General features: G+C 51.1%; 1 protein-coding gene across 6 annotated transcripts in view; it reads left to right on the top strand.

The window, feature by feature from the left end:
- The window catches only part of SULF2 (sulfatase 2), a 118793-nt gene that overhangs the window by 32801 nt on the left and 71598 nt on the right, over positions 1 to 14394 (top strand). The window lies entirely within an intron of this gene.

The following is a 14394-nucleotide window of genomic DNA, read 5'->3' as shown; positions in this document are numbered from 1 at the left end:
AGCCCCATTGGGAGGCCTGCGGGAATTCGGCCAGTGATGGAATCTTGGCCCCGGGGCAGAAGCAGTCACAGGTGAGCCCTCGAGGGATGGTTGGATGTGGGAGTTAAGGAAAAGAGGAAGACGAAGGGCAACTCCTAGGGTTTTGGCCTGAACCAAGGTGAATGATTGAACGACCACTCTTGGGAACACATTTTTGCTGCAGCAGCATGATCCAGCCAAGCCTTGTGTTAGAATGTGATCATAAGTTTACATCTGTGACCCTCAAATAAAACCCAGAGAATATGCAAATACGGAAAAAGGATCTATGGACATGATAAAGACACAAGAGGGAGGAGAGCAAGGAGAACCCCGGTTAACTTAAAATGCATACGTTCCCTCGTTAGAGAGGGAAAGAGTAAGACACAGGAAAATTAAGTTTCTTGTCCAAGGTCACACCTACCAGGCTAGAACATGGCCAAGCAAGACTAAAACCCAGGGTTTGTGGTCTTAACCAGTCTCGTGGAATGGCAGTTGTTTCTAGATCGTTAGCGTGTTTGTTAGTTGGCTTTTATCGCCACAAATACCATGGCCGGGGACGTCTTTGTACGTGCATCCTAGCATACGTGAGCAAGTGCTGCTGAGAAATTCCAGGAAGTGGATTCGGTGCATTTGGAACCTTCGAGTTCTGGGGCGTCTGTCCGCACCCACACCGCGGCACCACCTTGCATAGATCAGTGCCTGCAAACCTTGCCTTCCGCGCTCCAGCCGACCCCTCCCGCAGCAGAACCGGCTTTTGAAAGGAGGCGGTGCAGCTTTCTGGAGGTGAGGGATGGGAAGGTGGTAGTGGGGGTGGGGGAGGATGGTGGGCTTTTTATAAACCACTAGACAGACCCAGATCAATAATGCATGTTCCAAAAAAGGCCAGCACATTATCTCACAGTCTGCTACAACTGGCACACAGAGGGTGGTCCTAAAAAATTTATCATCTGCTATTTTCTGCTCATTCGTGTGGCAGTTCTGATGGTTCTTGGGGCTGAAGGCTTCTCGACTGAGCTAATTCCAGGCTTCCTTCCAGTCCCGGGTGGAGAACAGCCGTCCATCCTAATTAGGGTCTGGTTGAGAGAACTGTGATAGGACACAGACAGAGGGGCTCGTCATGAGTCCTGATTGCGAGATTGCGGTGGCAGGGAGGGGGGCTGTAGATTCGTTTTCTGTATCCTCACGTGCATCTGACACCCTTCCCTGAGTGTCACTTGGAAGTGTCAGATGCCCAGGGGAACTGGTTCCAGGGCACAGTGGTCAGTAAGTAGCCTCCATGATCAATACATCGTTGAGGCGATTGGGAAAATCCCCGTGTTTGGGGGATCCTTGGAAACTAGCAGGAGCTTGGCTGGCCTTCTTTGCCAGAGGATAAGAGAAGGAGACGCGCACAGAAGCCAGAGTCCTGTTTGCGTCTTGTGTCCTTGGGTCAGATGGGCTGTGGCATCTGCCAGGGTTTCCAGTTGAACCCGATCCGGCCAAGACTTCGGTGAGCCTCAGTGGCTCAGACAGGCTCTGAGACACCAGGGTGAGTTAGACATAGCCCTTGCGGAGCAGAAGATTGTTTGCAGCCTCCCAGTGCCGTCTGTTCTATTGTTTGAGATTTTATTGAACTGGACTTACTTTTTGAAGCTTAAGTATTGTTTGAAAAGGAAGTCTTAAATGATGACTGTAAATGACAAGCCAGCCGTCACTGCCTTTTGTAAAAGGTCACTGCAAAACCGAGTACAATGAGAACAGCAGTGTTTTTACATTTCGGCAAGATGCGGCCTCCCACAAGGCTGGCGTGTCTTTGTTATAAAGGGTGAGGACGGTGGCACCTCCCCAAGACTTTCTCCCTAACCCAGCCGGCAGTATGGAAGCTGGGAAAGAGAAGGACTTTCTTAAGCGTGAGCCATGGGCTTTTCGTATCGGAGCCCCACCAATACAGGGGCCCCTGTGACTGAGGGGTAAGGAGCCAGACCCCAAACCCCAGATTCTCCACTGTTCTCCCGAGGAGCCACCCAGGGTAGAAGCAAGGTGCCTTTCAGAGGCTCCCTCAGATGGCCGATCTCAGGTGTGCCCCCCAAGACTGCAGGAACGGAGTCTCACCGTTGCGGCTGACCAAAGGCCACCACGCAGCAGTGTTGGAGAGGCCGCAAAAAATGCCACGGGAACAAGTTTTCCACTGGATGGAAAAACACGTGTTTCACAACCTTTCTGCTGGTCTGGATTCTTTCAATGATGAGTGCCAGAAACCTGATTCAAACCAGATGGACCATACGCAACCAAAGGACTCTATTGGACTCAGGGAAGTAAAAAGTCCAAGTGCATTTTGAACTTCAGGTGTGGTTGGATCCAGGAGCTCTGTCTGGCTCTCACCTGTCTCTCCATCTCCCTCCTCTCCAAAGTGGCTTCACCCTCAACCCAGGTTTCCATCTGGCATCACTAAAGCTGTGTTAATGGGACAGCAAGCCATCCTTGGAGAAAGGGAGTGTCTCTCTCCTGTGTGTACCAACAAATGTCCCCAAATGAAGTATTTTGGGGCTGGTCCTCTCTGGGACAGCTGGTCAACCATGAACCGTTCAGGGGGATAGAATACAAGGATTGGCTGGCTGCAGTTGTGTGCACATCCCTGGAGCCAGGAACGGGGCTGACCAAAGTTGAGCTATGAGGATTCAGGGAGTGGGTGTGTTCCCTAAAGGACAATTCAAGAGCTGGTCCCAGAAGGCAGGTGCCGGCTGTGCAGTTGAGTCCAGGAGATGCCCAGGGCACACTCACGGGGCTCTCCCCAAAGGTTGTTCACAGGGCAGACCAGACTCATTCATTCAACAGCTTTTTTTTTTTTTTTTTTTTAAGATTTCATTTACCCATTCGACAGAACAAGAGAGCACAAGCAGGGGGAGCAGCAGGCAGAGGGAGAGGGAGAAGCAGGCTCCCTGTGGAGCAGGGAGCCTGATACAGGGCTTAATCTCAGGACCCCAGGATCATGACCTGCACCAAAGGCAGATGTTTAACTGACTGAGCAACCCAGGCACCCCTCAATAGCTATTTAGTGAGCACCTATCATGAGCCAGAGGGGATCCAACAACAAACGAAATAGGCAAAACCGGGCAGCCCAGGTGGCTCAGTGGTTTAGTGCCACCTTCAGCCCAGGGCCTGATCCTGGAGACCCCGGATTGAGTCCCACTTCAGGCTCCCTGCATGGAGCCTGCTTCTCCCTCTGCCTGTGTCTCTGCTTCTGTCTCTCATGAATAAATAAATAAAATCTTAAAAAAAAAAAAAAGGCAAAACCTCTATTCCTTGGAGCTCACATACTCATGCAAGAGTTAATTAAAAAGATTTATATAGTGCATATGATAGTGAAAAGTGGAGAGGGGGATATAGCAAGGAAGGGAGGTCAGCAAGGAGAGGGATAGGGAAAGGGAGGGAGAGCAATGAATTTATGGGGACATGAGCAAAGAAGGTGAGGGAGCCATTCAAAGGAGTTCCCCCAAGAAGAGCATTCCAGGCAGAGGGAAGAGTGAGTGCAAAGACCCTGCAGCAAGAAATGGTCCCACCAGGCTCACAGAGAAGCAGAGAAACCAGGATGGCAGGGCAGTGTGAACAGGCGTGAGGTCTGAGGGATAATGAGGCATTGGTGGAAGGATAGATCATGCAGGGTCTTTGAACAAGAGGGAGGATTTTGGCTTTCCAGGTGATACAGACACCAGTGGAGGACACTGAGCAGAGGAGGGACATTATTTGACTTCTGCATTAATACGACCCCTCTGTCTATGATCTGGAGAATAAACTGAAGGGATATAATAAGAGCAGGGAGCCCAGAAAGGGGTCTACCACAGCAGTCCAAGCGCGAGAGAGATGGAGAAAGCAGATGCTGCCCCTAGTTATTAGGTAGAGCTGATAGGATGTGTTGATGGACCTGATGTGGAGCGGGCGAGAGGAGTCCTGAGTAACTCCAGGACTGGGCCTGAATGAGTGCAAGGAGGGATCCTCTGTTTGCAGAGATGGGGAGAGCTCTGGTCAGGAGCTCAGTTCAGTTACTGGACCTGGTAGGTTGCAGAAGCTGAAGAGTCAGGAGGAGCTGTCCATGGCAGTCAGCTCTGAGAGTCACAGGTTCAGGGAAGGGGCCCAGGCCTAGGTGACCTGGGGGTGAGGAAGGAAGGCCAGGGAGGGGGCAAAAAACTGTATGTAGATTTGTGTGCCCTTTTGTCCTTTGCTGAGCCTGAGACCCTCACCACCTTCCCAGAGGGCTCTGTGATCTTAAAAGTCGCAGGTCCCCAGCCCAGAGGACTGCTTGGTAGGAGAGGCAGGCTTTCGGTACAAGGCTCAGGAGGGTTTCTGGCCAGGCGCTTGTTTTCCACCTCCCATGTGTGAACACCCAGAAGCCACACCCTGTACTGCAGACCGATCTCCAGAAATCAATTTTAAATTTCAGGTTTGCGTGCTCCGTAGGGGCCAAGTGGCTGGAAGCCCAGGACAGCGTGCCCAGATTCCGGACACCAGATCAGTGTAGCTTCCAAACTCTGCCTCTCTGAGATACCAACTCCTGACATTCCTGCTATTTCTCACTAGAGTTACACAAACATGTGGCTGCAGGTTATCTCAGGAAGGAGAAAGGCTCATCTAGACCCACCCTGGTGTTCAACTTGCCAAGCACATTCCTGCAAGACTTTTTTTTTTTTTTTTTTTTTTTTCCCAATTCAGCAACACTTGGGAGATCACTTAAATTCTGGAAGCTAAATATATTGGGATTAGGTTTGGCTGCATTTAAAAGAAAATGTAACAGTGGCTTAAACAAGATAGAATTTTGCTTCTCGCTCACATAAAAATATCTGGAAATTGGCATTCCAGGACTGGAATGGTGGCTTTAAGGTTATCGAACACCCAAGCTCCTGTGCCTTTCTGTTCTTCCATGATTGTTGTGTGGCCTCTATCCTTAAGGTCACCTCGTGGTTCAGAATGGCTGCTGGAGCTCCTGCTATCAGAGCCACATCCCAGGCATGGGAGGAAGGAAGGAAGCAAAAGGGTAAAAAGAATGGACTTCAAGTTAAATCAGTTCCCTGTAAAGACCTCATTCCAGACATCACGTACAACACAGACAGAACTAACTTAAGTAGCCAGCGATCTCAGCAAGGAATGTGGGGCACACTCAAATTTGGATTCTTCAAGGAGGGTTTAACTATATTTTGCTGAAGTGTGAAAAGTGTAGGGAAATCTATTTAATAACCTTGGAGCCATTCCCAACCGAAGACCTAGGGGATGAGCTGAGTAAATGATTACTGGAACACAGAGGGCCACCCAACAGCAGCTACCGCCCTCTGTTAATACCACAGGGAGAGAAATGGAGGAATGCATACCCCAACATCCCTTTCTTCTTCAGCTGATCTCCGACTGGGCCCCCTGCTTGGCCAAATCCAGAGAGTAAAGACAGTGGTGGATGCAGCCCATCTAGGTCAGCTCACTGCTCTGAATCTTTGGCCAGAGAACTGATCTAGAAGGCCAAAAGGAGGACCGCTTACACAGGTAGCTACAAGACATCTGGGAAACATTATTTCCTAGCTAGGTGCATTGAAGATTAAATAGGGCCTGTTAGGAAGGGGAGGCATATCCCCATGTGGGGCCTCTCCCACACCAGAGATCAGGAGCGAAGGTCCCTGGGAGGGGCAGCACCTCTAGATGGGTGGGAGAGGGGAGTTGTATGAAGGGCACTGGTGACACCTGCACGTGAGAAGGACACAGTCACGGGAATTTGGGGGAGGATCATTCCAGGCAGCAGGATAAATACAAGAGCCATGTGGCATGAATGGGCTTGCCAGACACTTTGAGGAGGACAGCAGGACCTGGGGAGTGAGGGGGAGAATGATGGAGGAAGGTCTGGATCTTATTCCAAACCCAATAGAAAGTCACTGAGCTGTTCTGAGCAGATCAAGTATGCATGATTCGTGCTTTTCAATGGCTCAGCCTGGCTGCAGGTAGAAGGGCAGTGGCCTGGGGACCAGATCAGAACCAGGGAGACCCGTCGTCCAGGCAGGAGCCCGTGGATGCTCTGCAGGGGGAGCGAGGAGATGGAGCAGGTTCTCTCTGGAGGGTCAGCAGGCAGGCCTTGTGCATGGATTGCAAGGGGGAGGGAAGGAGAATCCAGAATCACTCTGAGCTTTTGGCTGAGCGGATGGGCAGATGGTGGTGCTGTTGACAGAGATGGGGACGCTGGGCGAGGAGGAACAGGTTTTCAGGCTCTGGACAGACATCCAGCCGCTTTGCACACATCACCAGGCCAGTGGCTAGGTGACTGGTTCTGTGTAGCCCATGTGGACAAGTTGCCAAAACACCCTGGAGGCCCTGCCTCGGTGAATAAATAGCCTCTGGCAAGGAACAGTATCTGGGTGGAGCTCCTCAGGGAGGCAGTGACCAGTGATTGCTAAGTGCCATTGACTGTTCGGGTGACCTGCCCTTTCCCAGGGCCTCTGGGCCACCTCGCTTCCATTGAGAAGGGCTGTATCACCATTTTCTCCCAGAAACTTCACAGCCAGAGCTAGCAGAAGGCGGAGGAGGAAAAATTAACTTCATGATCTCTCTGACAGTCCAGTGTTCATTAATAGAACCCCAACACTGCCTCTTTGACATCTGCTTAATTGATACCAGGTTTAAGAACCAATTTCAAGCCTTGGCTTCTTGTAGCTAAAACCAGCAACAGCTTTTGACTTTATATTGTAATACCCCAGAGTCAAGAGCGGCTCCTCCTCTGCCCCATCGTGAGGAAAAGTGGTCTGAGCAGCAGGTCCCGGGCACCCAGAGTGAGTATTCTGGCTTGAGTTGGAGGCACAGCAGTCGTTGCTAGCCAACTGCAGTGAGAACTTTCTGGCACGAGAATGGGAATCAAATGTCATTGTTCGGGACACAATGGAGTTCTTCTGCCCAGATGTGGTCTCCATTTCTGCTGCTTGTCCCCAAGCCTTACACACACACACACACACACACACACACGGCTGAGGACAGAGCTATTCCAGGCAGTCGGATTGATGGGGCCCAGCCTCCCGTGGTTGTTAGACAGTCTGCTTGGGCAGGTGGCTCACAATCTGATCTGGTGACATTGTGGGCATACCAGGGACACATGAGAACCAGATGAGGGCTGCCACAGGGAGTCACCAGTGGCTTGAGGACAGCGCAGGACACAGGTTCTTTGCCACCTGTGACCTAAGCTGATGGCCCTTCCCCATCTCCCCCTGCCCCACATCTGCCCATCCAGGTCAAGGTTCTGCTCTAGCCTATACCTGGACCCACCGCTCTGCTCCCCCTCTTTAAAGCTGCCTCTCTGTTGGGCTCTGGGTCATAGCAAGTGTTGCTTGGAAGGTTTGTTTAGCTGGTCCCTTCAGCTGGAACAGAAAGAGCTATGGGTTGTAAACTTAGTCCCTCCAGTGCCTGGCAGGTCCTGTAAATGTGGAAAGCAGGAAGCGTGAAGAACCAGAGTAGACCTTCTGAACCGGGCCCTTGCTGCTCAGGTCCACTCACTTCTGGGACCCATCAAGGTCAGATCTCTGTATTTTTCAAGCAAAGCCCAAAGGCTGAATTGATGTGAAATCTCCCATTTAAAAAATTTTTTTTTTAATTTTTTTTTTTAAAGTTAGCAATTAAGTCAATTTTTTAAACACCTTTCCAGCACAACTCAATTAAACACACAGACCAGATTCTGTCCACAGGCACTCTGAACTCTGTGTTACACAGTACGTAGGAGCTACGATAACTAAAATTTGTAACAGCTAACATGTATTAAGTGCTTTCGATATGCTGTGTTCTGCACTAAAAGCTTTGCACATATTCTCCTCAGTTAGATTTTGAAACATCCTGTGGGAGAAGGGCGGACCAGGACACTGAGGTACGTGGGGGAGTTAAATCATTTGCACAAGGTACCTGGTTAGTAGGAAGTGGCAAAATCAAGATTTGAACTCAGGCCACATGCCTCTGGAGCCCTTCCCAGGGTATTGAATAACGTGAGAGTATTCTAGGATTGGTCCTTGCATTTCAGGGTCAAAATAAACCTACCTACAGCTATTCATTCGTGTGCCATATTTTTGCAGAACGGAAATGAAGGCCCAAAGAAAGTCAGTGTTTTAATAAAATGGCTCATGATTCATTCTTTGGGCTCTGTGATACCCAGAGTCCACAGATGAGGGAGGGCCCTGTGTTCGGTCCACAACAGGAGTGTGCATCTGTGCATTACACCCACAAACATATTTAGCAGTGGAAACTGCTAAGTTCAACATACAGAACTACACAGGTGACAAAAGAATCACTCAGAGAAGGATGACACCCAGAGAGGACATGGGTCATGTCCCCTTCACCCGCAGCCGGTCTCCAGGTCAGGTGGCCCTTCAGCTCCTGCTTTTCAACCTGTGGGAGAGGAGATAACACAGCCTGGGACCCCCCGGGACCACCCTCTGACCTCCTGGGGAGCAGAGCGGGACAGAGGTTGAATCAGCCAAGAGCCAAGGACTTGGCCAATCATGGCTGTGTGGCGAAGCTTCCAGGAGGACCAGGTCTTGAGAGCTCTCAGCTGGGAACTCTTTGGAGATGCAGGGCACATGGCCTGCCCAGAGAGGGTGCTGAAGGTCTGCACCTTTCCCCAGACCTTGCCCCGTGCATCTGGCTGTTGCTTCCTGTCCTTTATCCTATCCTTTATTAAACTGGTAAATGTAGAGAAGTGTTTCCCTGAGTTCTGTGAGCCACTCTAGCAAATTAAAGAACCCAGGGAGGAGGTCATTGGAATCACTCCTCTGTGACCTGTAGGTCAGAAGCCCAGGAGACAGCCTAGACTTGCAGCTAGCGTCTGAGGTGGGGTCTGGGGCAGGGGCAGACTCGAGCTCACGCCAGGTAGACAGTGTCCAAAATGAATTGAATCCTTGGACAACCCTACTGGTGTTCCAGGATTGCGTGGTGGGGGTAGGGGAGCAACACCCCACATTGGAGTCAGGTGTGTGAACCTGAAAAGAGTTGGTATGAGCAGAAATTTTAATATTTTTCACCTAGAAAGGGGCCACCTGTGGCCAAGAGCCCACAAAGCTCATTAAAAAATCTACAGCATTCTCAATACCCTCAAAAAAGCATGTTTCTGTGGGCAAGTCCTGCCTGTGGTCTTCCAACGGCAGCCTCTTGTTTAGTATTCTGAGTTACCTGTGGTCTCTACAGATATGAGGGGTCCTTGCCAGAAGGCTTCTGCTTGAACATTCTAGGCTAGATTAACTTCTCCCCAAATGACAGGAGTACGTGGGAAGGTTAACACGTATCACAGGCTCTTCATAGGTCAGCTTATTTCCAGTCAGTTCTCTTCTCCCTTCCCCACCTTCAAAGTATTTCAAATTACATGAGCGACATAGTCTTATTGTAAAATACTCAAATAGTTCAAAGCAAAGGTGGCCTTCCCCATCCACCATTCACAGTGCTCATCTCAGAGGCAGCCATCGTCTACTGTTCATATATCGGCTAAGAATAGTTTCTCAAGGAGCAAGAAGGGGAGGATGGAGAGAGCTTGGTCAACACAACCCAGGGAAAGCCTCCCTGGGGAGGCAGAATTGGCAAAGACCTGGATGATAAGGGGGGTGGGGAGCATGTCTAGGCTTTAGGAGCAGGAAGTGCAAAGGCCCTGAGGCAGGAGTATGGTACATTCCAGGAGCAGTGAGGAAGTCAGCATGACTGGAGCAGAGGGAGAGCTGGGGACAGGTACAAGTTGTAGCTGGGGATAATCAGCGTTCAGATCATGTAGGGTCTCCTGGGCCAAAGGGGGGGACTTTGGCTTTTATTTGGAGCAAGATGGACCAATGGTGGAAGAGCTTGTGCAGAGGAAATCATGCTGTGGCTTCACATTTTACAAGGAACCCTCTGGCCACCGAGTGGAGAGCATAGTGCAGGGGACAAGGGGGTGAAGCCAGGTTGTTGAGTCCACCTCAGTAGTCCAGGTGAGAGGTAGAAAATACTGATTTAAGTCAAGACCTGGGTTTACTGAAGGGCTTTCTTTCTTCCCTTGCATCCTATCTCCCTGCCATGACTTTCATAAGGATGGATGACATCACAGACTCCAATCATTTACCTATAACTTTAAGAAATACAGACATTAGAAGGCATCGTTTCCTGGGCAGTGCACATCGGGGGCCACGGGAATCTGTCTTGGAGGGGCCTGGGGTGCATCGCTCCCAGCTGGCACAGGGCAGGAACCGCCTAAGCCCTGGGAGTGGCAAAAATCGGGTCCTGTTTTGAATCTTGAAGATCCCCAGCACCTGTTTGTTCGTTAGAGATAGCAGTTGCACGGACCTATCCCTTTAGAAGAGCACCTTGTTAATTCAGTGTTTTCCCAAAATGCCTTTCTACCTCAGGTAAGGCTCCAAGTATCTCTTGTGACAGGTCAACGAACGTTGGTTTTGCTACTTACAGACTTATTTGATGTGCATCCAAAAAATAATGAGCGTATCACGGAATTTCACGTAGTTACTTGGGTTAAGACTTAAAGTTTATCTTCTGAAAAGGTCTCTTTAAAGAAAGACATCAGATAATGATCAGTGATAGCACAGGCAGTGTGCAGAGGAGGCCCCAAAAGGCGATGAGAAGGGGGCGGGCAGGTGAGCGTCATGGGGGTTACACCAAATCATCGGTGGGGCTGGGACCGTTACAGTGACGGAAGCGTCCAGGTGACCTCAGCCCTGGCCCAGCAAGGTCAGAAGGTTCGATCACGGAAGGAAACCGGGCCCGTTTGGGTCTGCAATGTCCCCAAGTTTATGTCGGACAAAGCAAGTATTGGTTGGCTGGCCTGGCGTCATTGAAAATATTGAAAAACTGGCCTTTTGACTTGCGCGGCCACATCTTCCAGGTTCTCCCCTTGCGTCAGAGCTGTCTGTTCATCTGCGTCGGGGCTGGGCTGGGCGAGGATATTGGATCATACGTGTAGTGTGTTCCAGATGTGGGTTTATAGAGCTTCATCACCACGGCAGTTTTAACAGAGCGGGTTACTGTCCCCACAGGGACGCTTCACTTGTAGTGCTGCTGATGCCCAGATGCGCTGCTTTCGGGGCATTTTTGATTGTCCTCGAGCAGCAGATCAATGAGGCTCTCCCGCAGCTGGCTTCTTTGGGCAGGGGTGGGTGCACCCCGCAGACACGCACCGGGAGCTGCTGGACAGGAGCGGCCAGTGGCTCATCTCCTCGGGAAATTAGTAGCATAGAGATGTAAGCGCGTTGAGACCCTGGTTCTAAGCCCATTAAAAATAAGAGACAGTTCTTCAGGCTGTTTGCTTTTCGCCAGCGCAGCAGATTTGGGGCTGCTGACTGCAGGTGAATTATGCACCAGGTGGCGGCCTCCTCCTTCCCAGAGAAGGGTCTGCCAGGAGGAGAGGGGAACCAGCTTTGTCCTTTCTGCAATCCCCAGAGACCCAGAAAGGCCGCATCCTCATTACCAGCTGCTCTGTCCTTTCTCCTCATAGTTTGTCAAGAGTGGGCAAAAAGTTCTGCCCCGAGTGCCCTGGTTTCGTTCCTATGAGAAATAGTTACTGAGCACCTGCCACGTGCCAGGCACTGCTCTAGGCCTCGGAGCTGGGAGGCGCAATCAGTGATCCCAATCCCGCTGGTGCTGACATCAGGGCTGCAGGCAGACAACAAGCAAGATAAATATGGAAAAGTATACAGTTAGAGATAACACTGACTCAGAAACCAAAAGAAGGGGTCTGAGAGTGCCTAGGTGGCTCAGTCGTTTAAGTGTCTGGCTTCAGCTCAGGTCAGGATCCTGGGGTCCTGGTATCAAGCCCTGCGTCGGGCTCCCTCCTCTTCAAGAAGCCTGCTTCTCCCTCTCCCTCTGTCTGCTGCTCTCCCTGCTAGTGCTCTCTCTCCATCTCTCTCTCACTGTCAAATAAATAAATAAAATCTTTAGAAAAGGTGGTGAGGGGTCTGAACTGTCAGGGGCAGGGAGAGGAAACAAGAAGGGGGTGAGGGCCCAGGCCATCGGGGTGCTGCAGGAAAAGTGTTATAAGCAAAAGGAACAGAAGAGGCAAAGGCTCTGAGGTAGGAGCAGGCCTGGCAAGTCTGAGAGCAGAAACGAGGCCCCTGTGGCTACAGAGAGTGGGCAGGGAGAGGATCTGGATCCAGCAAGGTCTGTGGATGACCTCAGGGACTTTGTTCTCTGGGGAGTGGGGAGCCACAGAGGGTGCCAAGGAGAGAAGGCCCTCGGGCTGCTCCCGGCAAAATAAATGGTCAGTGTCCAGTCAGGAAGAGAAGCAGTTGGCCTAATTCAGAGGAGAGGGGATAACCAGGTACCCAGGGAAGAGGCAACAAGGCGGCAGAGTAGATACACTTTGGAGGAGGAGTAACGGGCTTTGCTGATGGATTGGATCTGGGAAGAGACATGGGACCAAGGAGTAGCAAGATCATTGCCTAAGCAACCAGAGGAAAGGGGAGAAGGCACGCAGGGATAGGTGACAGCAGGAGCTCAGGTGGAAGGTGTGTGGCACCGAAGGTGTCTCTAAGGTGGCCACATAATCTCACCGTGTCGGTGGTTCTGGGTTGTGTGAAGCCAGTGTGTGCCAAACGCCAGCCAGCCTCTCTGCTTTCCAGCATTTTCTCATCTACGTGCTCATACTAGTATTGGCTTCTTTTAGTCAACTATTACTGTTTTGTTTTAAAGAACTAGAGTCCACTGCCCTGAGAGAAGCCAGGACCACTTGCTCTAAGTAAAGGAAACTAAACGGCTCGACTAAACGTCAGCCAATACTGCGGCCCACCGGGAGCTCTGAGCGGGCGGCCGCCTCACTCCCCGTTGAAACAGGAGTCACGTAGGTGTTAAGGACATGACGGCACTGGCTTACATTTCCTCCTGGAGCCTATGGGTAGTGAAGGGAGTCACGTTCCCACCACGGGTGTCCTCAATGTTTGGCCATGTGATTCTGTGCCGCGCCCACCGCTGGGATGTGCCAGCTAAAGCCACCTCCAGGGTGACTGGGGGACCCCACATCCAGCCCGGGACCCCTAGAACAAACTGAACGGGAATCGTCAGGTCGCGAAAAACCCACTTCATCCGTCCCCTCCAGAGGGAGGTGCCATACCTGATGGAAACCCTGTGAGTACCTACAGTTAAGGCGGGGTCCCCTGGGGCTTCTCTGGATGGTGTGTGACCTTGAGGATAGATGTTCACACAGTTCCGGGGCCTGATGATTCCTGTTCCGTTTGCAACACAAAGCCAGTTCTTTCCTCCACCACCGCTGGCAGCCATAGCCAAGAGGCTCAGGGAACATACCTGGACCCGGAGGGTGGCCCTTAGAAAACCCCCTCAAGTGCCTGGCTGGAAAGGGCAGGCTTTGCTGTGCTTCCTTCCATCACTCACAGAGTGTTTACAGAGCACCCATTGCACATTCCCTGGGGGATGGGGGTGTTGGTGGGGGAGTGAACAGCACCCTGAGTCACCCAGAGCTCTCCATCCAGGGAAAGTAGATCATAAACAAGTGACCCAGTAAAGGAAACCATTTCAGAAGGAGAAAAATGCCAAAAAGATACTTAATGCTGATGTAATAAGGAGTAAAGAGTGGGGGCTTCTTTAGACTGGGGGAGGCGGGAAGGGTGCGACCAGACTTTGCTGAGGAGGTGACCTCAGGTTAAGATCTGAATAATGGAACAAGCCAGCAAAGTGAAGCCTCAGGAAGAGTCCCAGGCAGAAGCAATAGCAAGTGCAATGATCCTGGGGCAAGGATGAGTTTGGAGCATTTGAGAAACCACAAGGAGGCCGGTGTAGTCAGGTGAGCAAGGAGAAGCAAGAGATGAGGTCAAAGGAACACAGGAGGTGGGTTGGCAGCAAGGGCAAGTCTGGAAGAGTCTTAGGCCACAGTGAGGAATTCAGTTTTACTTCCGAGTGCCATGGGAAGCTATCTTGGTTTTAAACAGTGAGGAGATAAGATCGATGTTTGCCTCAGGGAAGCTCTAACTCTGGTTCCGTCCCTATTTGGCAGAAAGATGGGATGAAAGAGTCATAAATCTTTTCATTCTTCGCTGGTAGGGACAGAGCGCTGGGAGGGGGTGGTCTGATTAGTCGTCGTTATGTCTCTGAGGGGCTCTTGGTGAGTGGGATCAGCAGCTCTCCAGCGAAATCTTCAGATGCCTGATAGACCCTGTATAGGTTTCCTCATTCACAGTTCTAGAAGCCAGAGGTCCAGAATCAAGGTGTTGACAGGGTTATGCTCCTCCAAAGGCTCTAGAGGAGACTCCTTCCTTGCTGTTCTTAGGGGCCCCCGGAGCTCCTTAGCTTGTGGCACCCTCTCTCCAACCTCCAGCTCGGTCCTCACATGGCTGACCCCTCCATGTCTGGGTGTCTTCCCCCCTCTATCTCTTACAAGACACCTGTCACTGGATTTAGGGCCCACCTGGGTAATCC

This window comes from Canis lupus, chromosome 24, assembly GCF_003254725.2.
Source record: "Canis lupus dingo isolate Sandy chromosome 24, ASM325472v2, whole genome shotgun sequence".
Lineage (NCBI taxonomy): Eukaryota > Metazoa > Chordata > Mammalia > Carnivora > Canidae > Canis > Canis lupus.
This window is presented reverse-complemented; position numbering and strand designations above follow the sequence as displayed.